Source organism: Triticum urartu, unplaced genomic scaffold, assembly GCF_056163025.1.
Source record: "Triticum urartu cultivar PI428250 unplaced genomic scaffold, HENAU_Tu73 scaffold1, whole genome shotgun sequence".
Classification (NCBI taxonomy): Eukaryota; Viridiplantae; Streptophyta; class Magnoliopsida; order Poales; family Poaceae; genus Triticum; species Triticum urartu.
The window spans coordinates 14,228,795-14,242,887 of record NW_028259461.1 but is presented as its reverse complement, the minus strand read 5'-3'; positions in this window follow the sequence as shown (position 1 = coordinate 14,242,887).

Below are 14,093 nucleotides of genomic sequence, written 5' to 3'. Positions count from 1 at the left end.
ATTGATTAGAAGATTTAGCTTGTATGAATCGCTATTGGTTTGATACGAATAATGACAATCGTTTCAGTATGTTAAGGATACAGATGTATCCACAATTCATTTAGAGTTACTTAATAGTCTATTTCTTATACCATATCTCTATCCCGTGAAATTCTCGAGCCAAAAGATGGATGCATATGCTGTGTTTCATTTTGCTAAATGATATCAATTAAATGGTGTATCAATTCCATAAATTGCATATAGCAATAAATAAATCAGCAAAATTCTTTCTAATATTTTAGATAGAAGAAACATTTCTTCTATCTAAAATATTAGAAAGAATGTACCCTTCTATCCAAATCCAATTTGCATCGATAAAATAAATCCAAATTCCAGTAGTAGATGAATAATTGCAAATTTGTGTGTGTACGAGATTAGAATAACTTCAAAATAACTGACATAATTTTGTATTTTTCCTGATCAGAAAAATACATGAAAAAGAAAGGAGGTAGAAAAATTTTTGGATTTATGGTTAAAGAAGAAAAAGAAGAAAACAGGGGTTCTGTTGAATTTCAAGTATTCAGTTTCACCAATAAGATACGGAGACTTGCTTCACATTTGGAATTACACAAAAAAGATTTTTCATCGGAAAGAGGTCTACGAAGACTTTTGGGAAAACGTCGACGTTTGCTGGCTTATTTGGCAAAGAAAAATAGAGTACGTTATAAGAAATTAATCGGTCAGTTGAATATTCGGGAGCAGTAATTTAATCGTTCAAATTTTTTTCTTGTTTTATTATTTTTTTAGTAGTCTTATAGTAGTCTTAGATTTTTCATTTTGATGAGCCTCGCTTTGAGGAATTCATGGAATAATCCATTTTCATGGAATAATGAATTAAGGAAGAAAGGATATGAGTCTACCGCTTACAAGAAAAGATCTCATGATAGTCAATATGGGCCCTCAACACCCATCAATGCATGGTGTTCTTCGACTGATCGTTACTCTCGATGGTGAGGATGTTATTGATTGTGAACCCATATTAGGGTATTTACACAGAGGAATGGAAAAAATCGCGGAAAACCGAACTATTATACAATACTTACCTTATGTAACAAGGTGGGATTATTTAGCTACTATGTTTACAGAAGCAATAACAGTAAATGCACCAGAATTCTTGGAGAATATTCAAATACCACAAAGAGCCAGCTATATTAGGGTAATTATGTTAGAATTAAGCCGGATAGCTTCTCACTTGCTATGGCTTGGACCTTTTATGGCGGATCTCGGCGCACAGACTCCTTTTTTCTATATTTTTAGAGAGAGAGAATTAATATATGATCTATTTGAAGCTGCTACAGGTATGCGAATGATGCACAATTACTTTCGCATCGGAGGAGTAGCCGCCGATCTACCTTATGGATGGATCGATAAATGTTTAGATTTCTGTGATTATTTTTTACGCGGAGTTGTTGAATATCAACAACTTATTACACAGAATCCAATTTTTTTAGAGCGAGTTGAAGGAGTAGGTTTTATTAGCGGAGAAGAAGCAGTAAATTGGGGCTTATCGGGACCGATGTTACGAGCTTCTGGAATACAATGGGATCTTCGTAAAGTAGATCCTTATGAGTCTTACAACCAATTGATTGGAAAGTCCAATGGCAAAAAGAAGGGGATTCGTTAGCTCGCTATTTAGTACGAATTGGTGAAATGAGGGAATCCATCAAAATAATTCAACAAGCTGTAGAAAAAATTCCTGGAGGACCTTATGAAAATTTAGAAGTCCGACGCTTTAAGAAAGAAAATAATTCTGAATGGAATGATTTTGAGTATAAATTTCTTGGTAAAAAACCTTCGCCCAATTTTGAATTGTCAAGACAAGAGCTTTATGTAAGAGTAGAAGCCCCAAAAGGTGAATTAGGGATTTATCTAGTAGGAGATGATAGCCTTTTCCCCTGGAGATGGAAAATCCGTCCACCCGGGTTTATTAATTTGCAAATTCTTCCTCAGCTAGTTAAAAAAATGAAATTGGCTGATATCATGACGATATTAGGTAGTATAGATATCATTATGGGGGAAGTTGATCGTTGAAATGATAATAGATAGGGTAGAGGTAGAAACTATCAATTCTTTTTCGAAATTGGAATTATTAAAAGAAGTCTATGGACTGATATCGATTCTACCCATTTTGACCCTCCTTTTGGGAATAACAATAGAGGTACTCGTAATTGTGTGGTTAGAAAGAGAAATATCTGCGTCGATACAACAACGTATTGGTCCTGAATATGCTGGCCCCCTGGGCCTGCTTCAAGCTATAGCAGATGGGACTAAGCTACTTTTTAAAGAAGATATTCTGCCATCCCGAGGAGATATTTCTTTATTTAGCATTGGACCCTCTATAGCAGTCATATCAGTTTTATTAAGTTTTTTAGTTATCCCTTTGGGATATCATTTTGTTTTAGCCGATCTTAGTATTGGTGTTTTTTTATGGATTGCCATTTCAAGTATAGCTCCTATTGGTCTTCTTATGGCAGGATATAGCTCAAATAATAAATATTCTTTTTCAGGCGGTCTACGAGCTGCTGCTCAATCCATTAGTTATGAAATACCATTAACTTTTTGTGTGCTAGCAATATCTCTACGTGTGATTCGTTAAAATAGATCTTTTTCCTATAAAATCCATTAACTATTTATATTCCTTTTCTTATTTAGTATTTGGGTTGGTAAGTTAAACTAGATAGCTATATGAGTGAAACAAAACAGCTTATAAATTTGTAGTAAAAAGAAAAAATCTCATTTCCTACGTACAAGAAAAAAGTGGAAGTAAACATAAGCAGTGTAAACTCTTTATCCCAAGGTTGATATTTTTTAATTAGTCATCATATCTTGAAGCGGCCAAGAATAAAGGATTCACGATATGGAATTCCATTACTAGAATACTCCTAGTTATTACTATAACTTAATAATCCATAAGAAGAATCCACCAAAAGTTAGTGAAGGGTTAGGAACACTAAAGTACATAAAGGATTAGTAATGGAAAATCTAAAACATTAGAGATTTTTGCCCATAAAAGGAATCATAATAAGGACTTGCAATTTGTAGAAATTATCAAGTAGTACTTTCTTCGGATTCCGATCCAGAGTATGTTCCCATTCACTTGTTAAGGAAATGGCTATCAAGAACGAATTAACCCTTTATCCATTTTTTCTTTTTAAATACCCCCTCCCTGGGGAAAGAAGAATAGTAAAAAAGATATGGAGTGCACTAGAAAAAATTTTCATTATTTCCTTCCTCTATCCATATTCATGCAGAATTGCTCATGAACTAATACCCAACTCTTTCCATTTATTAATTGAATTCCTATAACAAGTAACAAGTGTTTTATTCCAAGATTAAGTTATTACTGAACAAAGAAAAATTTTCATTATATTATAAAGGATGAGATCAATTCGGAAGCGCTTTTTCTTATTCTAGCAGACGGAATTCCTTTGGTCTAATTTAGGACTTTCAAATCTATTTTATTTTATCTAATTCTATCTACGCCCCCGGGGCTAGGAACAAAACAGTCCTTTCCTTTTTCTGATCATAGAGAAGCCGTATGAAGCTAAGGTTTCATGTACGGTTTTGAAATAGCGGTGGGAACTGTGATGTTATCACCGACTATGATTATCTAACAGTTCAAGTACAGTTGATATAGTTGAAGCACAGTCAAAATACGGTTTTTTTGGATGGAATATTTGGCGTCAGCCTATAGGTTTTCTGGTTTTTTTAATTTCTTCTTTGGCAGAATGTGAAAGATTACCCTTTGATTTACCAGAAGCGGAGGAAGAATTAGTAGCAGGTTACCAAACTGAATATTCCGGTATCAAATATGGTTTATTTTATCTTGTTTCTTACCTAAATTTATTAGTTTCTTCTTTATTTGTAACAGTTCTCTACTTGGGCGGGTGGAATTTATCTATTCCCTATATATCCTTTTTTGATTTTTTCCAAATGAATAAAGCAGTTGGAATTTTGGAAATGACAATGGGTATATTTATTACATTAACTAAAGCTTATTTATTTCTCTTCATTTCTATCACAATAAGATGGACTTTACCGAGGATGAGAATGGATCAGTTATTAAATCTTGGATGGAAATTTCTTTTACCTATTTCCCTGGGCAATCTCTTATTAACAACCTCTTCTCAACTTGTTTCACTATAAATAAGATAATACAATAATAGTAAGAATATTTTCAACACAAAAGCTCTCTCAAACAAGAGAAAGAAACATATCTTTTTCATAGATATTTAGAATGAATATGTTCCCTATGGTAACTGGGTTCATGAGTTATGGTCAACAAACAATACGTGCTACAAGGTACATAGGTCAAAGTTTCATAACTACCTTATCCCACACAAATCGTTTACCTATAACGATTCACTACCCTTATGAAAAATCAATTACACCAGAGCGTTTCCGAGGGCGAATCCACTTTGAATTTGATAAATGTATTGCTTGTGAAGTATGTGTTCGCGTATGTCCGATAGATTTACCCGTTGTGGATTGGAGATTTGAAAAGGATATTAAAAGAAAACAATTGCTTAATTATAGTATTGATTTCGGAGTTTGTATATTTTGTGGCAATTGTGTTGAGTACTGTCCAACAAGCTGTTTATCAATGACTGAAGAATATGAACTTTCTACCTATGATCGTCATGAATTGAATTACAATCAAATTGCTTTAAGTCGGTTACCAATCTCCATAATGGGAGATTACACAATTCAAACAATTAGGAATTCGTCTGAAAGTAAAATAAACAAAGAAAAATCTTCGAATTCAAGAACGATTACTGATTACTAAACTTTGATTTTGTCTTTCTGTTATAAAAATCTAATAATTCTTTATTAAACTTTAAAATTAAACTATAAAGAAAAACGAAAAACTACTGCTTATTGGAAATTATTTCTTATTTTAAATCAGACTAGATTTTCGTGATATAATATAATTTATAACTATAAGTTTATACACAAAAAAATACCCTAATCCTTTTTTCCTTCCTTGAATCCTTTAGTTTTAGTCAGTTCATGAAAAATTTTATACTATTAATTTCTTTTTATCCATAATGGATTTACCTGGACCAATACATGAGATTCTTATGCTATTTGGGGGATTTGTTCTTCTACTAGGGGGTCTAGGAGTAGTATTACTTACCAACCCCATTTATTCTGCCTTTTCGCTGGGATTAGTTCTTGTTTGTATATCCTTATTCTATTTTTTATTAAATTCCTACTTTGTAGCTGTCGCACAACTTCTTATTTATGTGGGAGCCATAAATGTCTTGATCATATTCGCTGTAATGTTCGTAAATGGCTCAGAATGGTCTAAAGATAAGAATTATTGGACTATTGGAGATGGGTTCACTTCACTCGTTTGTATAACTATTGTTTTTTCACTAATGACTACTATCCCAGATACGTCGTGGTATGGAATTCTTTGGACTACAAGATCAAACCAAATAGTAGAACAGGGTCTCATAAATAATGTTCAACAAATTGGAATTCATTTAGCAACCGATTTTTATCTTCCGTTTGAACTCATTTCCATAATTCTTCTAGTTTCTTTAATAGGTGCAATTACTATGGCTCGGCAATAAGAAAACTTAGAAAAAGTACAAATTATAAGAATTGCAAATCTAAAATAAATAACTAAAGAATCACAATTTTGATTTAGTAAAATCCATCTACTGCCAACAAATACCTCCTTTTTTTTTTTTTTTTTTTCTTTTGTTGTGTAATTGTTCTATTGTAATTAATTGAATCGGTTCAATTCTTGCCCTCATATTGAAATGAATCGAGATTGATAAGGAGTTAGTTAATGATGTTTGAGCATGTACTTTTTTTGAGTGTCTATTTATTTTCGATTGGTATCTATGGATTGATCACAAGCCGAAACATGGTTAGAGCTCTAATATGTCTTGAACTTATACTGAATTCAATTAATCTAAATCTCGTAACATTTTCTGATCTATTTGATAGTCGCCAATTAAAAGGAGATATTTTCGCAATTTTTGTTATAGCCCTTGCAGCTGCTGAAGCCGCTATTGGACTATCCATTCTTTCTTCCATCCATCGTAATAGGAAATCCACTCGTATCAATCAATCTAATTTATTGAATAATTAGACTTTTGAATAATTAGACATAGAATCCTCTAAACAAAGGCGCACATATTAAAATAAATAGAAATCAATACTATTTTCTTAGTATTATTTGAGAATATCCATTTTTTTTAGTAGATTATTGCATAGTATTCTTTTTCACTTAAATGAATTTTTGTATTTGTAATTCATTGATATTGCAATTTGAATATTGCAATAATTTATATTGAAAAGACGATAGCCAATTTATTGGCTAATTCGAATTCGTCTGTACAATTCGTAAAATTCTTTCTTATTTCTTATTTATTGTTGAAATCCAAAATTAAAGTCTCTTGGCTCTCTTCACGCTTTCTCACAAACAGATTAAAAAATAGATTTTTTTTTTTGAAGTTTGGATAAACCATTGCTTCGTCTGGTGTCTACAATACATATGACTCATTATAGTACTAATTTCATTTTTACCAGATCGAAAAATTTTATGTTGAAAAGAAAAATTTATAGATCCAATGTCACATTCCGTAAAAATTTACGATACATGTATAGGATGCACTCAATGTGTACGAGCTTGTCCAACAGATGTATTAGAAATGATACCCTGGGATGGATGTAAAGCCAAGCAAATTGCTTCCGCGCCGAGAACCGAAGATTGTGTGGGTTGTAAGAGATGTGAATCTGCCTGCCCGACAGATTTTTTAAGTGTCCGCGTTTATTTAGGGCCTGAAACAACACGTAGCATGGCTCTATCTTATTGATACGTTACAAAAAACTTCACTCGAATCGTCTGATTCCTCTTTACCGAAGAAGCCTGTGCTCGAAATAATCGAGCACGGGCTTTTCTGGTCAAAACGTATCTTGTCTTTATCACTTTATCATGAGTTATTTTCCTTGGTTAACAATACTTGTTGTTTTGCCGATATTTGCAGGTTCATTAATTTTCTTTTTACCTCATAAGGGAAACAAAGTCGTTAGGTGGTATACTATATCTATTTGTTTATTAGAATTCCTTCTAATGACTTATGCGTTCTGTTATCATTTCCAACTGGAGGATCCCTTAATCCAATTAAAGGAGGATTATAAATGGATAGATGTCTTCGATTTCCACTGGAGATTGGGAATCGATGGACTTTCATTAGGATCTATTTTATTGACAGGATTTATCACTACTTTAGCTACTTTAGCAGCTTGGCCAATTACACGGAATTCGCGATTATTCTATTTCCTGATGCTCGCAATGTATAGTGGTCAAATAGGATTATTTTCTTCGCGAGACCTTTTACTTTTTTTTATCATGTGGGAGTTAGAATTAATTCCTGTTTACTTACTTTTATCCATGTGGGGGGGGAAGAGGCGTCTATATTCAGCTACAAAGTTTATTTTGTATACTGCAGGCGGTTCCATTTTTTTCTTAATCGGAGTTCTGGGTATGGGCTTATATGGTTCCAACGAACCAGGATTAGATTTGGAAAGATTAATTAATCAATCATACCCTGCAACCTTGGAAATACTTTTATATTTTGGCTTCCTTATTGCTTATGCTGTCAAATTGCCGATTATACCCCTACATACGTGGTTACCAGATACCCATGGGGAAGCACATTATAGTACATGTATGCTTTTAGCGGGAATATTATTAAAGATGGGAGCATATGGATTGATTCGGATCAACATGGAATTGTTACCTCATGCTCATTATCTATTTTCGCCCTGGTTAGTAATAATAGGAGCGATCCAAATAATCTATGCAGCTTCAACTTCTCTTGGTCAACGAAATTTCAAAAAAAGAATAGCTTATTCCTCTGTATCTCACATGGGTTTCATAATTATAGGAATTGGTTCCATAACCAACATTGGACTCAATGGAGCTATTTTACAAATATTATCCCATGGATTTATTGGTGCTACACTTTTTTTCTTGGCAGGAACCGCTTCTGATAGAATGCGTCTTGTTTATCTCGAAGAACTGGGGGGAATATCTATCCCAATGCCTAAAATTTTTACCATGTTTAGTAGCTTTTCAATGGCTTCTCTTGCCTTACCAGGAATGAGTGGTTTTGTCGCAGAATTAGTAGTATTTTTTGGACTAATTACTAGTCCAAAATTTCTGTTAATGCCAAAAACACTAATTACTTTTGTAATGGCAATTGGAATGATATTAACTCCTATTTATTTATTATCTATGTTACGCCAGATGTTCTATGGATACAAGCTATTTAATGTTCCAAACGCAAATTTTGTGGATTCTGGACCACGAGAACTCTTTATTTTAATCTGTATCTTTTTACCAGTAATAGGAATTGGTATTTATCCAGATTTTGTTCTCTCCCTATCCGTTGACAGGGTAGAGGCTCTCTTATCCAATTATTATCCTAAATAGGTTTGCTTTTTTTTACTCGTCTGCTCTATTAATGCAGAAATAAGTAAAAAAGTATATAATGCAGAAATAAGTAAAAAAGTATAATTAGATCTATCTCGAATTTTTGAGAACCCTTTGATAAGGCGTTCAAGGGGTTCTCAAATAAAACATAAAAGTAAAAACCTTCATTTCATGAAGGTTTTATTTTATGTAATCATTTAGGTGTTAATGTAAACGAACCATAACTATGTAAGCCTATTCCTAATAGATTTATACCAAAATAACAAATCCAAATTATAAGAAATCCTATCAAAGCTATAAGTGCAGAATTCGTACCCTTCCAATTTGGATTTGTTCTACTATGTAAATAAATTGCGAATATGGTCCAAGTAATAAATGCCCAAGTTTCCTTAGGATCCCAATTCCAATAGGATCCCCAGGCCTCATTAGCCCATACTGCTCCACAAAGAATACCTACGGTTAAAAGGGTAAATCCTAGGCTAATGACACGATAACTCCAAGAATCCAAACGCTCCGTTAATTGATATTTGTAATAATTTGGAAATGAAGGGACAGAGGTTCTTTTTAAAGCACTTCTTTTTGCATAAAAATATTTAATATCACTAAAGAAAAATGTTTTATTTAAAACATTTTTTTTCTTTTTAGAAAAGAAATGGAAATTATTTCGAAATCTAATGATTAGAATAGCGGCAGATAATAAGGATCCGCACAAAAGAGTTGCATAGCTTAATAACATCATACTGACATGCATCATTAACCACTGAGATTGTAGAGCAGGTACTAGTATCGTGGATTGATGCATTTCAGTTAAAAGACCCGATGTGGCAAAGCCTTGCGTTAAAATAGTACTTGGCGTAGTTATTGTGCTTAAATCATTTTTAGAGTTCTGTATTTTAGGAATGGTATGAAGAATATACAGGGCCCATGAAAGGAAGATCAATGACTCATATAAATTACTTAATGGAAAATGTCCCGAGGAAGCCCAACGAGAAACTAAGAATCCTGTTATAGAGAAAAAAGTAACTATCATTCCTTTTTCTGACGAATCGCGTAATCCTCCAAGTTCACGAACTAATAAGGTTATAAAATGAATCGTAATCACAATTGAAATCGTTGAGAAAGAGATATGAGTTAGTATATGTTCTAAAGTTGCAAATAGCATAAGGGGAAGGTCCCATTACAAAATTGTAAATTTCGAATTGATTTCTAATCTATTGTATTCTTTTTCAAGAATGCCGCCACTCGGATTCGAACCGAGATGCTTGAGCACTGCTTCCTAAGAGCAGCGTGTCTACCAATTTCACCATGGCGGCTAACTTCAAATAATAGGTAACTTAAAAGAATAATAGCTATTATCTTGGGAATCGTCGATATTGGGAAAGTCCATAAAATTTAGGAACATTAGAGTTTTCATTAAAATAGACTTCGTTTGGTAGTATCGTTTCCATTTTTTTTTTTTACAATAAACTCTTGCTTTGCCCAATAGAAACACAAACACTGCTTGAAAGAGTTGGAACTTCTTTTTTCTAACTTGCAATTATAGAACTAATTTTTTCTAATTAATTTCCCCTTTACATTTTGAAAATTCTTTCAATACAATGAAAAAAATCCAAAAGGGTTTCTATTTAATGATGAAATTAAAATAAAATGGATAAATAGAAAAGGCTTTTTGGATTTTTTAAAAATTTCTAGAATGAAAGTCTTTATGCTCTTATTAATAAGATTTACTAACCTTATGATTTTGGAGAAGATAGGTGGAAGTTGTAAGTCCTATTGTAAGAATACTCCACTTTTCATAATTTTCCTAATAGAATATGAGGATTCTATTAGGAAAATTATGAAAAGTTCATTGATAGGAAAAGAATACTTAGCACACAGTATACCAAACAAAACTTTTTTTTTCTTGTATATATAAGATAAGAGGGGTTTTTTGTTCTAAGAATATTGTACCGAGTAATTCGACACATAAAAGTACATTCAAAGAAGAATCCAAATTATTAAATAATTGGAATTCTTTTTTGATAAGTCAATTCATATTATTCCAAAATCTTATTATTTGTTTGTTGCCCAGAAAAACCCTTTGGTTTTGGATGCTCATTACCGCTCGAAAATGATCTTGATTTTACTAAAGAATAAGATTGTACTATGGAAAAATAAGTCTTTTTCTTCCAAATATTTTTACGAATACGCTTTTTTGACATTGAAGTACGTTTTTTTGGAACTGCCATTCAAAAAGGAAATTACTTTTTTCTAGTTGTATGTGAAAGACATCTATTGCTGCAAATCAATCCTTCTTTCTTCTTTTTATTAGTATTTATACTTAGATACTGAAAGATACTTAAATTTTGAATTATTTTTTACTTCATTTTGTCTAATGCGGATAAGACAACAAGAATTTTTTAACATTTTTTCTTTATATATTTTATACTTTTTTTTTAATAATATAGAATATATAGAAGGGTTTCTCATTTAAATCTATTTATATCTATTTATATATCAAGTATACTCCATATATAGATATATGGTATGGAAGCCTATCCCCCATATAAGATAAGACGGGGGGATAAAAAGAAGGGAAAATGAAAATAGTTAATTAAGTTCAGAATGGTATTCCATAAAGGAAAGGAATTCCAATCAAAACAAAAAATACTGAGTCTCTTAAACAAGACATTCTAAAACTTAGGTAATTTATAGTCATTAGAATTTTAGTTCTATATGAAGTAAGGACTATTCGATAATTTCTTATAAACATAGGTTTTCATTGGAATTCACTCAATCAGTTAATTATGGAACAAGAGAGCTGTTTCATCTTTGTTTTAAAGAAATATAAAAATGAATTATGAATAGAAAGTAAAATGATTCCACTTTTTTTTTTTTATTTTTATAAATATCTTTATTTAGTTAATAAAATAACTTCGTTACCTAGTTATTTTATTAACTTTTTTAATTTAACCAACTAAACCCATTCTTAATTTTTAATTATTTCAATGAGATAAATTTTGGAAAAATTAAGAATTTCAGTATTTTTTCTTATTCTTTTTATTTATTCTTTCAGAAAGAGATAAGAATTGGTTTGGTGAATCGGAAACAATTTTATAGAAAAATTGAAGTAAAAATTGAAGTAAAAATTGCAATTTCTTTTCTTATGGAACATACATATCAATATGCATGGGTAATCCCTCTTCTCCCACTTCCAGTTATTATGTCAATGGGATTTGGCCTTATTCTTATTCCGACAGCAACAAAAAATCTTCGTCGCATATGGGCTTTTCCTAGTGTTTTACTCTTAAGTATAGCTATGGTATTCTCAGTTCAACTGTCTATTCAACAAATAAATGGAAGTTCGATCTATCAATATCTATGGTCTTGGACCGTCAATAATGATTTTTCTTTAGAATTTGGATACTTGATTGACCCACTTACTTCTATTATGTTAATACTAATTACTACTGTAGGAATCCTGGTTCTTATTTATAGTGATGGTTATATGTCTCACGATGAAGGATATTTGAGATTTTTTGTTTATATAAGTTTTTTCAATACTTCCATGTTGGGATTGGTTACTAGCTCCAATTTGATACAAATTTATTTTTTTTGGGAACTCGTGGGAATGTGTTCTTATTTATTGATAGGCTTTTGGTTTACACGACCAATCGCAGCGAGTGCTTGTCAAAAAGCTTTTGTAACTAATCGTGTAGGGGATTTTGGTCTATTATTAGGAATTTTAGGTTTTTTTTGGATAACAGGTAGTTTAGAGTTTAGGGATTTGTTCAAAATAGCTAATAACTGGATTCCTAATAATGGAATTAACTCTTTACTTACTACTTTGTGTGCTTTTTTATTATTCCTTGGTGCAGTTGCGAAATCCGCACAATTCCCTCTTCACGTATGGTTACCCGATGCTATGGAAGGGCCCACTCCTATTTCGGCTCTTATACACGCAGCAACTATGGTTGCTGCGGGAATTTTTCTTCTAGCTCGACTTCTTCCTCTTTTCATATCTTTACCTTTGATAATGAGTTTTATTTCTTTAGTAGGTACAATAACACTATTCTTAGGAGCTACTTTAGCTCTTGCTCAGAGAGATATTAAAAGAAGCTTAGCCTATTCTACAATGTCTCAATTGGGTTATATGATGTTAGCTCTAGGTATAGGTTCTTATCAAGCTGCTTTATTCCATTTGATCACTCATGCTTATTCAAAAGCTTTATTGTTCTTGGGATCCGGATCCGTTATTCATTCAATGGAACCTCTTGTTGGATATTCACCAGATAAAAGTCAAAATATGGTTCTTATGGGCGGTTTAAGAAAATACATTCCAATCACAAGAACTACTTTTTTATGGGGTACACTTTCTCTTTGTGGTATTCCACCTCTTGCTTGCTTCTGGTCCAAAGATGAAATCCTTAGTAATAGTTGGTTGTATTCGCCCTTTTTTGGAATAATACGCTCCTTTACTGCAGGATTAACTGCCTTTTATATGTTTCGGATATATTTACTTACATTTGATGGGTATTTGCGTGTTCATTTTCAAAATTACAGTAGCACTAAAGAGAGTTCCTTGTATTCAATATCCTTATGGGGAAAAAGGATACCCAAAGGAGTGAATAGGGATTTCGTTTTATCAACAACGAAGAGTGGAGTTTCTTTTTTTTCACAAAATATACCAAAAATTCAAGGTAATACAAGAAATAGGATAGGATCCTTTACTACGTCTTTTGGGGCTAAAAAAACTTTTGCCTATCCGCATGAAACGGGAAATACTATGTTATTTCCTCTTCTTATATTACTACTTTTCACTTTGTTCATTGGATTCATAGGAATCTCTTTTGATAATGGAGGAATTGGTAATGGAATAGCAGAGTTAACCATATTATCAAAGTGGTTAACTCCCTCAATAAACTTTACCCAGGAAAGTTCTAATTCTTTTGTAAATTCATATGAATTTATTACTAATGCAATTTCTTCTGTAAGTCTAGCTATCTTTGGTTTATTCATAGCATATATCTTCTATGGATCCGCTTATTCTTTTTTTCAGAATTTGGATTTAATAAACTCTTTTTACAAAGGAAATCCTAAAAAAGAATTTTTAGATCAAGTAAAAAAAAATATATACAGTTGGTCATATAATCGTGGTTATATAGATATTTTCTATACTAGGGTCTTTACCCTCGGTATAAGAGGGTTAACCGAACTCACGGAGTTTTTTGATAAGGGTGTTATTGATGGAATTACCAATGGAGTGGGTCTTGCTAGTTTTTGTATAGGAGAGGAAATTAAATATGTAGGGGGAGGTCGAATCTCGTCTTATTTATTCTTTTTTTTATGTTATGTATCTGTGTTTTTATTCTTTTTTCTTTCTTAAGTTAAGGAATTTACAACAAGTCTCTTGCAAAAATAACTATCCTATCCCCTTTCTACAATCTCTCTATATCCTTGTTACATAAGGTAAGTATTGTATAATAGTTCGGTTTTCCGCGATTTTTTCCATTCCTCTGTGTAAATACCCTAATATGGGTTCACAATCAATAACATCCTCACCATCGAGAGTAACGATCAGTCGAAGAACACCATGCATTGATGGGTGTTGAGGGCCCAT